The following is a 12,244-nucleotide window of genomic DNA, read 5'->3' on the forward strand; positions in this document are numbered from 1 at the left end:
GGGGGCACTGTGCATTGACCTTCCAGGGACTTTGGCACTAGCTTTTGGCCATGATCATACGTCATATGGACTATATGTCATGGGGGGTAGAGTGCACTGACCTTGTCAGATGGCCCAGACGTGGGTAACTAGCGTGGTTAGAGAATCTAAGCATTTTTAAGGGGATGCTTAGACGCTTTAATTGGTCCATGGTCTTTGGCGCTTGCTTTTGGCCTTGATCATAGCTCATACGACACAGGAAATAGAGTAACTGTGGCCAAGTGTACTTTGTACTAGGGGGCTATCACCTAGTAGAGAACACCTTTGGGCTCCCAGACTGATCACCTATGGGACGGGGGCTGTTATGTGCACAACCGGGTGGTCTCGACAAACTCAGCATAGTTCCCTAAGTGAGAGTGTCGTGTGGACACGCTTAGGCTATTTCCTAAGATTTGGTTGTTGTTGGTACGTACCTGTCGCAACGTGCCCTTTCGCGGGTGAGCGAAGGCGAGGTTCACGGGTGCGCTTTCCAAAGGAGGAAAGATGCGCGGAGTCGCCACCAACGTTTATTTGTGGAAAACGTCGGGAAAACCGAAGGAAACCGGTCAAAATGAAAATTCTAAGTTCGGGAGTTGTATTTACGCTTGAGGAAGGTATTAGCACCTCTCACGTTTGTCTCAAAGGACAACAGCCTATTTTTTAGAATTATGGGAATTGTGTTATCTTAACTTTTAGTTCTTTTTATTTTTTGAGGTCGACAAAAGCGGGGCTCTTGCTCCTAAGTACCCTCCATCGAAGAGGAAATCAGACCTACGTAGTTCTTTCTTATGCATGAATCAAGTGATTCTTTTTACTTGAAAGGTGATCATTTTAAGGCGTTGGACCTTAAAAATGATCCATTTTACTTGGTAAGAAACTGAAATGATAAACTTTCAAAACCCTTTTTTTAGTGATTTTTTATGGACGAGCTTGACTTGGCGAATTGATTTTAGCCTTAGTTTCACTTTAGTTATTAGTCAATTCAATTAAGAATGAGAAATCCCAAAGAGAAAATATCCAATTGATTTTTTTTGGTTTATTTTACTAAAAGATATTTTTTGATTATTATATTATTATTTTACCTCTTTTTGGTTTAACCGTTGCTACAACGTGAACGATCGGTTAGATTTTGTTTTAACAGCGATTAAACGAGATTACAACACAAATGATCGGTTGAAATTCATTTTATCATTAATTAGCTGAGAAAACGGCTTAAATAAACGGTTAAAAACGGAAGAAAAGAAAACTGAAAGTAAACGAAATTAAAGTGAAAGTACACAAAACAAGAAATGAATTGAAAGTCTTGGATTCGAAAACTTACCCGTTGAAGAATGAAGAACGATCGAAGAACGGATGAAGAACGGTGAAGAACGATGAAGAATTTCCATAGAATCGCTTACGGAAGCACTTCGACTCGATTTTTCTTCACGAAAACGTGTTTTTTGCCCAAAATAGCCGAAATGCATAGCCAAAGGGGTCTTGAACCTTTTGAAACAGCTCCCCCCTCCCCTATTTATAGAAAAAAAGGAGGTGCTTGCCGCCCAGAGACTTAATGAAGAAGATTTCTAAGCGCACCCGAATTACTAAGTTCACCCCCCTTTTCGTATTTTACGGAAAAGTTATGGAAGCCTTACGGAAGTGTTTTCGAATTTGATTTTCATCTTTTTTCTCTTCCCTTTCACCAATGTTAAGGGGAATATGCTTACCCAAGGTTTTCGGAAATTTTACGGTAGTATTACGGAAGCCGCGAAAGCCCCGGAAACCATTTTTCAAAAACGTGGAGGAGCTTGCGGCCTAATTGCTTCCTCCTTAAGCAACACAACTTCCAAAATGTTCCAGAAGGGCCTAGACTCGAATTGCTATTTACACCCCTATCTTGATAAGTTCACCCCCCCTTTACCTTTTTTGGTGATTATTTTTCTGTAACGTTACGAAACTTTACGAATTTTGTAATGATACTTATTTTCTTTCCGTAAGGTTACGGATCATGTATTTACTCTTTTTTAGCTTTCGAAGAAGTTACGGAAACTCACGGGTTGCGTAACAACACCTCCTTTTGGCCAGCGGTTCGGGGATAAAGGGGACGTCCCACATTATTTCCATGATATACATGCAACAATGATGATTAGGAAATTTTATGCAAAACTGGTCATGCTGGCATCTACGTGGACGCTCAAGTGTCAAATTTTTATGGTCATGTGATGCTAGGGCTCAGGATTCATTTCCTCTATTTTTAGTCAACCCAACGTTTCCAAAAATATGTTCCTTTATCAATTTGTGCATTCATCCGAGTCCATTTTGGGCGTCCGGGAAAATTTTCACAGCATTCACCCTTAAGGTGTATACACTTTTTTTCAAAAACTAGTCATGATCAGTGAATTTTTTCAAAGAAAAGTTGGAAGTCATCTCTTTTTAAAAGCATGTTGGTTTTTCAGCTAGACAACTTATTTTTCTTTTTTCTCTTTTTTTTTATCATTTGTTTATTTCTTTTTCTTGTTTGTTTTCCATGAGGTATTTGCTACCTAAACATATGTATATTTTTGTGAGACATTTTGCTATATACATACGTGTCCAAGGTATCTTGCTACCTAAACATACATATATATACTTTGTGAGATATCTTTTTGCTACATACATGCATATCTAAACATACATATATATATATATATTTTGTGAAGTATTTTTGTTTACATACATGCATATCTTAGGTATTTTCACTACCTAATCATACATATATATATTTTGTGAGGTATGACTACCTTCCGAGCTTGTGCTTGTTTTATTTAAATTCCTAGGATCATGAGCAACTAGGTGTGTCCTACTATGACTTGAGAAACAAAAGTGATCAAATAACAAGCAAAGATTTAAAAGGTACTAGGTTGCCTCCTAGTAGCGCTTCTTTAACGTCTTGAGCTGGACGCCTGATGGCTTGTCGGTCACGAACCTAGTACTTTGCTTACTTTTGGCTTTGGACTTGGTCGCCTATTGGTCGGCCATGGGTCGTAAGCAACGCTCTAAGCTTTTTGTGGATGAGCTGAGGTGAACTCTAGAGGTGATGGCGGTGCGTTTGTTGCCCGCTGTCGGCCATCCCTAGGCTGCTGTGGTATTTCGCCCTGTGCCTGCCTGGGGACGCAGTACTTCTTGATGAAAGCTCAATTAGTAGGGGGCCTGATGCCCTTGCTGGAGGTGACAGGCACTCCGTAGAACTGACAGAGACCCCTAATTAGAGCTTGACAACTCCAAGACCCTGCTGGACTTCTTCGGGTCCACTTGGTGTCTTGCAGGCGCAATTCCTGCAAACAATAGATGACATCAGAAATCAATTGTGCCATGTGCATACTTACCTATGTCATGATGGCACAGACCAACTGATACATCTGCAGGGGGAGATTGGCATTGTGGTCGCTAGGCAGAATGTTGCTAAATAGCAACGTCATCTATATCCATGTAAGAGTGGTCATGTTGGTGCGCATGATCCGCACTCGTCTTTTTGCAGTGGCACGGGTGAAATCTTGCCCCGGTATGCATAGTAGATGCGTGATAGCCTCCCTCTCTGGATGTGCTCGCACAGTTGGTCGCCCTCCAATATCAGGGGGTGGCCCAGGGACTGATAAAAGGAAACTACTGGCCCCTTAACCGGGAGCGCAAGTCTCGGTTAAGCATCTAAGGGCAAAGGACCTTATATTCTCCTAAGGTGTGGATATGGAGCACACTGAAAATGAGGACGCGTAGCCTTCTAAAGGCGAGTGCGTGCAGCCCTCTGCAGGCGAGGATGTGCAGTCCTCTGATGGCGAGGACATACAGTCCTCTAAAGGTGTTAGGTACTAGTACCCAAGGGTCCACCTTTATGAGAAAGCAAGAGATCGACTCATTGAGAGGGCCGGTCATCCAAAAAGATTAGACACGAGATGTAGGAAATCTATGCAGTTAACATGATTTTTAGGGATGCAGTCTCAGTTGACCTCATATGAAACAATGCAATGCAATGGAAAGTTGTACAATGTTCATGACATTCATTCCCTATTTTGTGATTTTGATTTTGATTTAATCTTTTTGGAAAACACAGATTGACTGTCCTTTTGAAAAAAGTGATAATTCATGCAACCTTATCCTATCTTTTGCAAATCTCTCCGGGAACTCCCTCAGAGTGTATGTTCTGTTTGATTTAGTCACTTGACCATTTTGGAGTGACGGCAATGGAGCCGTTTGACGTTTAATCAATCTATTGAAATTCCAGGGTTTGTCTCTCCCTTTTTTTTTCTTGTTTAAAAACATTGACGGGTGAGGACTTTTGATCTGCCCTTATGTTCACTTGAGGCTCATGCACGATGCCCCTTATTGCCCCAGTGTAAGGCTTTGAGGTACCAATTGTTATCTTTCATCATGACCTTGTAGCTGGGAACCTATTGGGTGAGAACTTCTAATCTGCCCCTAGGTTCGCTTGAGGTTTTTTGCATGGTGCCTTTCATTGCCCCAGTGTAAGGCTTTGAGGTACAATCGTTGTCTTTCATCATGACCTTGTAGCAAGGAACCTATTGGGTGAGAACTTCTAATCTGCCCCTAGGTTCGTTTGAGGTTTATGCATGGTGCCTTTCATTGCCCCAGTGTAGGGCTTAGAGGTACCAATTGTTGTCTTGTTTTCACAACCTCGTAGTGAGGAAGAATGAAAGAAGCAGTTGATTCTTGCAAAAAGAATTTTCCAAGGACGAGAAATATTTGAAGGATTTTTCAGTTGATGGATTAAGTCAAATGACTCCTATGTAGAAGCAAGATGTTTTGATGTCTTGATGATGCTAAAAGATCAAGTGCTTCTAAGTTTTATTCAAGACAAGAATCCAAGAAAATGTATGATCAAGTTGATCTCTAGAATCTTTAGGAAGAAGTTTCCAAATTGAAAAACAAAAGGTTTGACCAAAGAATTCTATCATTTCAAATTGAGGTTTGCTCTCTGGTAATCGATTACCAGCAGCTGAAAATGTTTTAATTCAAATTTTTAAAACCTGTAATCGATTACATAAGTCTTGTAATTGATTACCAGAGGGGATTTTCAGAAAATAATTGCCAAGAGTCACACCTATTCAAATTTTTTATGAATGACCATCAAAGGTGACTTGGAAACACGAACCTAAAGGGAGTTTTCATTGCCCAAAAAGTTTTATCCTCTCAAAAGATTAAGAGTTTTTCCAAACTGAAATGTCTTTATCCTCTCAAAAGATTCCTTGGTCAACCACTTGCATATTCAATAAAGAATTTTGATTGATCTTCATTGTACAATCCATCTCTTTTAAGAGAGACCTCTTCTTCTCTTCTTCTTATTTCTGAAAAGGTATTAAGAGACCGTGGGTCTCTTGTTGTAGGGGATTCTTGAACACAAGGGAAGGGTTGTCCCTGTGTGCATTGTTAATCCGAAAAGAGAGAGTGAAAGTTTAATTGGGGAATAGTCTTTGTATCTTAATTTAACCCCCATTTTTCTTAAGTTAACTGAGGCCATTTGTCCAACATCCTATTCTTGATAAGTCACTTCTCTCTAAAAAGACAAACTTTCCGGAATGATAAAATGAGGTCACATGGACGTCTTGAAAACACAGTCAATCAAATGCTTCTTTTTTTTCTTTTTGAAATCTTTTTTTTATATTTTTTTATTTTGAAACTTATTGGTTTTGAACTTTACTTGTTGTTTTACGGCAGCCCCACCAACGCGTAAGACGAGTAATCTCTGATTGAACGGTCTTGGAAGTCCAAACTCAGGAGCACAGGTCGCTTGAGCAAACAGACCAATGGCTTGCACCCACATTCCGGTGAAAGTTGAATAAGCAAAGATGCGTTTGTGAGAGGATGAGGGACAAAGATATCAACTTTATCCATTTCATTTAACATTGCAACTGTGGTTTACAATAATGGTACAAACTTGAAAATCCTGATGAGTCATTTAGAGACATCTAACAACAACTTTCAAAATTGCCCCATGTGTGGAATCTCTTGTCAATGTCAGGATTTACACACGATTCTCCTCAAATTTCAGCCAGCATCAATTAGACCTTGCACCTTACGCTTCAGAGCCCTACAATGCTCAATGGAACGCCCCGGGGCTTCTCCGTGACAAGCACACGTTGCGTTCGAGTCGTATTCTCGGAGAAATGGAGGTTGATGAACCTTGGCTAGGGTTATGGCTACCATTGAGTTATCAAGTAGATATGGGAGCAAGTCAACATAGGACACTGGAATTGGGGTGAATTCTACAGGCTTTCTCGCTGCAAAATTCATTTCTTGGTTGGTGTTTTGGTTTATGCTAAAGGTGGTGTTTGTCATTGGAAGTACGGTAGGTAGGCTTTGTGGTTGATTTTAGGGATGGCCTTTGTGGATAACTGGGCGGTGGGTAAGGAGAAGGTTTGTTATTGGCTGAGTAATGACATTGTTGGGTTGGTGGGAAACTTGGCTGTATAGGAATGGTAGTCACAGCACGGGCTTCTCCTTCATCCTCACCCTCTTCATTTGCCCCAGTTTTTTTTTGCATTTATCAAAGCAAGATGATCAGATTTGCCTCTTTTTAGACCCACTTCGATCATTTCGCCGGCGAAGACCAAATCCGCAAAGCTTGAAGGTGTGTAACCCACCATTTTCCATAGTAAAATACTGGTAATGTGTCTACTATCATTGTCATCATTTTTTCGTCATTGAGGTGCCACTTGAGCTTCCAGGTTCTCCACCTTTGGGCGTATTCTTTGAAAGATCCGTGCCCCCTTTTTGCACATGTTATGTAGTTGCATCCTATCCGAAGCCATTATACTGACACAGCCTAGCGAAGGCAACCATTAGGTCCTTCCAAGAATGGACTCGGGAAGGTTCCAAGTTAGTGTACCAGGTAACAGCTACCCCAGTAAGACTTTCTTTGGAAGGAATGTATCAGAAATTTCTCATCTTTTGCGTATGCCCCCATCCTCCGACAATACATCTTTAGATGGTTCTTGGGGCAAGTAGTCCCCTTGTACTTGTCAAAGTCCAGCACCTTGAACTTGGGAGGGGTGATGATATTGGGTACTAGGAACAACTCTTCTAGGTTAGCAAAGGCATAATCTTCACCTCCTTCAATGGTCCTGAGCCTTTCCTCTAGATGATCCAACTTTCTCATTTCTGCCATAGCATGAGGGTTTTTACTTATCGTGGAATGGAAGAGGTGTAGTTGTGGGTGATTCTGAGGGCCCTCCAATGTGTTTCGTAGGGGTATATCACCAACTGCTTGCCCTTCAGCGGCATATTCGAGCCAAGGCTCGAAGTCGGCTAGATTGTGATGGGGAATTTCATGTGTCTCCCCCACGGTTTAAGAGACATGTGCATGATCAGTTCGGGGTTGTTGGCTCTCAATGGGCATAGGAGTGGAGTTATTGACATTTTTATTGGGAGTGTACGCCACATTGGGTGGCGTATAGTTGAGAGGCAAGCCATATGGCGGGAAGGCGTGCTCGTTTTGAATTTGCACATCATGGGGGCCGCCCGTACTTCCCAAATCTTTGCCTACCATATCTGAGGTTGGATGATTCATTTGGTTGAGGCCAGATGGGGGCATCGGGTTTACCTTAGCAACAGTGCTGGTAGCGGCAACTGCAACCGCATTGGCTTCCATTATCTTCTTCATGCTTATCATGGCCTCCATCATTGTGGCCATTTGCTCTTTCATGGCCTCCATGTCGGCCTCCATCTACTCTTGTACCTCCTCCGCTTTACCCATTACTCTAGCTCTAGCACAGGTTCGGTGAGGGCACTGTAAAGCATGCTCTTTTTTTCTTTTTTATAACAATGATTAGGTTCTCTTTTTCCGTTTTTTTTAGGAAAGAATGAAATGAACAATGCAACCAATGAAAAGCATGGATGTATGCGAATGATGCATAGTTGAAGTATTGCGAATTTTTACGCAGGACATGGGGTTGAATCAATTTAGATTTTCAACATGGTCCATGACATCTTTGTCAAGGTGAAGCTCGAAGTAACAAGGATATCAACAATCCTAAACGTGTTTGGCAGTAAACGAAGCAATGATGTAACACGATCCATCTTTTGCCCCAATTTTTGCAAGATGGTTACTTCCATGCTTCAACTTGACTCGATGAACCTTTTCGTAAAAGCGCGAGCTTGGTTCAACCCCATAACCCAGGGAATGGCAATTTTGATCGCCAATACTTTAACAACATTTCATAGGGATGAAAGACTCGAGAATACGCATGCTATGCATGGAAAATTTAATTATGAGATTGAGATGCCCGAAGACTCATCCTTTCTTAATTAACCACGCATTAGGTACCATGCTCAATCATTTTGTTTTGTTGTTTGTGTTTTTTTTTTTTAATTTTAGAAATGGGTTTATGATCCCCACATGGTGGCTCATGGTACCTAACACATGCAACTAAGAATGCATCATGAATTTTCATGCTTCCCCTTTTTTTGTTTTTGTTTTGTAGAGGAAAATACAAGGATCATGTATGAGCAAACATGTAGAACAAAAAGTATGTTGAACGCATATGCATGATGATGCAATGACTCATGCAAAATGGGAATGTGATAACGGACAAATGCAGGAACGATATGTTCATTATGATGCTGAAGAGATGTTTATGCGGTGCATGATATGAATGCATTTACGGACATGAGGGCCCGGAAAATCATCTCTCCTTACTGTGTATTTGGGGGCGCAGTGCCCCATGTGTGCAGTTAAGAAGACGATATGGATCTTTCGACTTCCCATGACAAAAGACGAGACCCACATACAAAGCATGTGTGACGGCATGATGCAGATGCGCAAAAGCGCAACAGGGGGATGCACAGAGTACGACAATATCCATAAATAATTACAAGCAAAGGCGTATATCACATTTAGGACTACATGCATGGCAGTGTTTAAAACGGCACGCAGCGTGTTTGCTCCGTGCCCCTATTTTAGGGACCTACAGGACAGTATCTAGGGGTCTCTAATAACTACTTCCAAAGATTCACAACTCACACGGCTGTTTTCTAGAGGTATCATCACTCAAGATAATAATATTGTGGCGGTATGGAATACCAGCGACAACATATTATAAAGAGAGAAAGCTCTAGATGAGGTTTCACTATTATCAAGCAAGTCGGAGACCTAGCATGATCATAGATTCACCTCCGCTCCCCTATTTATAGAAAAAAAGGAGGTGCTTGCCGCCCAGAGACTTAACGAAGAAGATTTCTAAGCGCACCCGAATTACTAAGTTCACCCCCCTTTTCGTATTTTACGGAAAAGTTACGAAAGCCTTACGGAAGTGTTTTCGAATTTGATTTTCATCTTTTTTCTCTTCCCTTTCACCAATGTTAAGGGGAATATGCTTACCCAAGGTTTTCGGAAATTTTACGGAAGTATTACGGAAGCCGCGGAAGCCCCGGAAACCATTTTTCAAAAACTTGGAGGATCTTGCCGCCCAGTTGCTTCCTCCTTAAGCAACCCCACTTCCAAAATGTTCCGGAAGGGCCTAGATTTGAATTTCTATTTACACCCCTATCTTGATAAGTTCACCCCCCCTTTACCTTTTTTGGTGATTATTTTTCTGTAACGTTACGAAACTTTACGAATTTTGTAACGATACTTATTTTCTTTCCGTAAGGTTACGGATCATGTATTTACTCTTTTTTAGCTTTCGAAGAAGTTACGGAAACTCACGGGTTGCGTAACAACACCTCCTTTTGGTTTCCGCCACATTACGGAATTTCACGGATCGCGTTAGCCTGCTTCTTTTTGATTTTCGGCATGTGTTGGGACTTCACATATTGTGAAACAAAGGATGCCAAGTATCTCAAAGCGGCCGATCAAAGGTTGCATATTATCAAGTAATAATCCCCGGACGAAATTTGGGTATGACAGTACCACATTGCATCTGAGTGTTGAGTCAAGTGCATGCATCATTATGTTGAATAATGATTGTTGTGTATGCTCATCATGTTTGCCTATGTTCCTTGCTAATTGTGATTATTTGAAATTGGTATTGGTTCTTTTTATAATGAACTCACCCTTGCAATTTTGTATCGTGTGGTTGATACCTGTGATGATCACGAACCTTGTTCGTGGGAGCAGAATGACAGTGGTAGGGTGCAGGGAGTAAGATTCTTGTGAGGAGCCGCTGAGCGGACGTGATTGACATTGGCGTTATTTTGGGAGAGAGTTATGTTTTGTAATCAACTCCTCCGTAGTTGGTTTTTAAGTTTTATTTTGTTGAGTTAAAGATGTAAAACTGGGATTTTAATTATATATATGAACATATTCAATTTTCGTTATGTGTATGACATGTACCGAATTATTGTTTCTACGCAATTATGCATATTCACTTAAGTAATGGCGTGTTGTTGGATGTATTTATGTTGTCACAAAATCACTTCTATTTTCATAAGCAAAAAATTAAGGGAGTTCTTTTTATAAAAATTGAAATTATCGAATATTAGAGTGTGGATACTGTAGCGACGAGGCGGGTCATTACAGCAACCACCACAGGTGTTTCTAAAAAGACATTGAGGCTGTCTACATTAATCCTTATCAAGTGGCCCCGTATTCTGACTTGTTTTGGAGAAGGTCCCTCAGGATTGTAGAGGTTGGCGTAGAACTCCTTCACCAATGCTAGGTCAATGCTACTATAAGCTAAATTGGTGAGGCACTTATGGAAGTTACGCCTCTCCAATTCAGCCTTAAATTCATCCATCTCTGTATGATATATTTCCATTTTCCTCTCAGCTAATATATGTCTTCCCAAGACATTATCAGTGTATCTGGTCCAAGCCTCAAAAGAGTGGAATCTTCTTGTATCATATTGAGTGGTGGGCCTTGAACCGACACTCTTTCTTTTCCTGGAAGACATCTACAGGCAAAGGAATCAAACAATTAATCAGGACACAACTATTCAAAATTTTAAAAACTAACAAATAAAACTAGAAAAGACACTGGTTGCTTAGCGAGACAAAATTCGCTTAGCGGGCCTTCATAAAAACACACACCTACTTAGCGAGACATAGGTCGCTTAGCGGGCTTCACAAAAAATGACACTGGGCTTAGCTACATAGGAGTGCCGCTTAGCGGAAAATGCTAGGTTACAGGGTCTACAAAGTTGGCTTAGCTGGCAAGGATCCCGCTAAGCCTAAGGTTAGCCGCATGGATTTGCGCTTAGCCAAGAATAAGTTGCGCTTAGCGACACTAAATTGAGCAAAAATTTCACTAAGTTATGCAGGCTTAGCGAATATGGCCGCTCAGCTCAGCAGATGCCGCAAAGAATTTCGCTTGGCGCAGGAGATCCTGGCTTAACGCAGTGGGCTTAGCGAATTAGCCTCGCTGAGCCACAAGTATTGTACTAGGCGAACGAGTGTTCATCCTCAAGAAATAAACTCGCTTAGCGTGGCAGGCGCGCTCAGCGAGTTCTTCAGGAAAGCACCTATATTTAACGAATATTGATGAAGTCGCTAAGCGCGGTAAGCACACTTAGCGAATTCATTCCGTTTTCCAGAAAAAACGTAGAAACAGTGGCGCATTTTCTTCCATATTTTGGGCCTCTACCTAGTGGATTAAACATGCACAACCCTCAATATAGTTTTTAGACACAAAATGAACCTAAAGTTTTCAATCTTAAACTATTCTTAAAACAACAAAACCCTAAAAGTTTAAGCCTACTCTAGAGTTAAGTTTTGATAAAAATAACAAAGAGAAAGATCAAGGAACTTACTTGTGCTGCGATGATTGATGAGAACAAAAGGATGCAAAGCAAAAGAAACAAAATGCACAGAGAGCAGTTTGAGGGAGAGAGAGAGCAGAAAGGGCGCAAATTTTTGGAAAGTGGGTGTAACTGATGTTGCACCCACTAAGAACGTTTCATTCTTTTCGCTTAGCGGCGAAGTTCGCTAAGTGAGAAGGCAAGATGTTTGGTTTCTCAATTTTTCCGCTTAGCGGCCCGCGTTTAGCCAAATTCAAAATTCAATTTCTTTTTCACAGGATTTGGCTTAGCGGGAGGGTGTTGTCGCTTAGCGGGATCTGCAGATTAGAAAACCTGCAACTTCCGTGAAGCCAAGCTCTAATCCGCTTAGCTAAAATTATGCATTTTAAGTGCAGAGGAGCTATGCTGAGCGGTTAATAGCATCACTTAGCGCGCATACTGCTGCAAGCGATTGAGCTCAACAACCATGAGTGGCACTAAGCTGCATCAAATCCAGTTTAAACCGCAAGAATATCTGCTTA

At 41.2% G+C, this 12,244-nt stretch overlaps 1 protein-coding gene across 1 annotated transcript in view; it reads left to right on the forward strand.

Moving 5' to 3' along the window:
* LOC114403105 overlaps window positions 1-10,193 on the forward strand; it is a 61,381-nt gene extending 51,188 nt beyond the window's left edge. Inside the window, exon 12 of the mRNA XM_028365844.1 lies at window positions 10,106-10,193. The gene's annotated coding sequence lies outside the window, so the exon portion shown is untranslated. The remainder of the gene's footprint in view (window positions 1-10,105) is intronic.
* Window positions 10,194-12,244: the final 2,051 nt, after the last annotated feature.

Source organism: Glycine soja, chromosome 20, assembly GCF_004193775.1.
Source record: "Glycine soja cultivar W05 chromosome 20, ASM419377v2, whole genome shotgun sequence".
In the NCBI taxonomy this organism is placed as follows: domain Eukaryota; kingdom Viridiplantae; phylum Streptophyta; class Magnoliopsida; order Fabales; family Fabaceae; genus Glycine; species Glycine soja.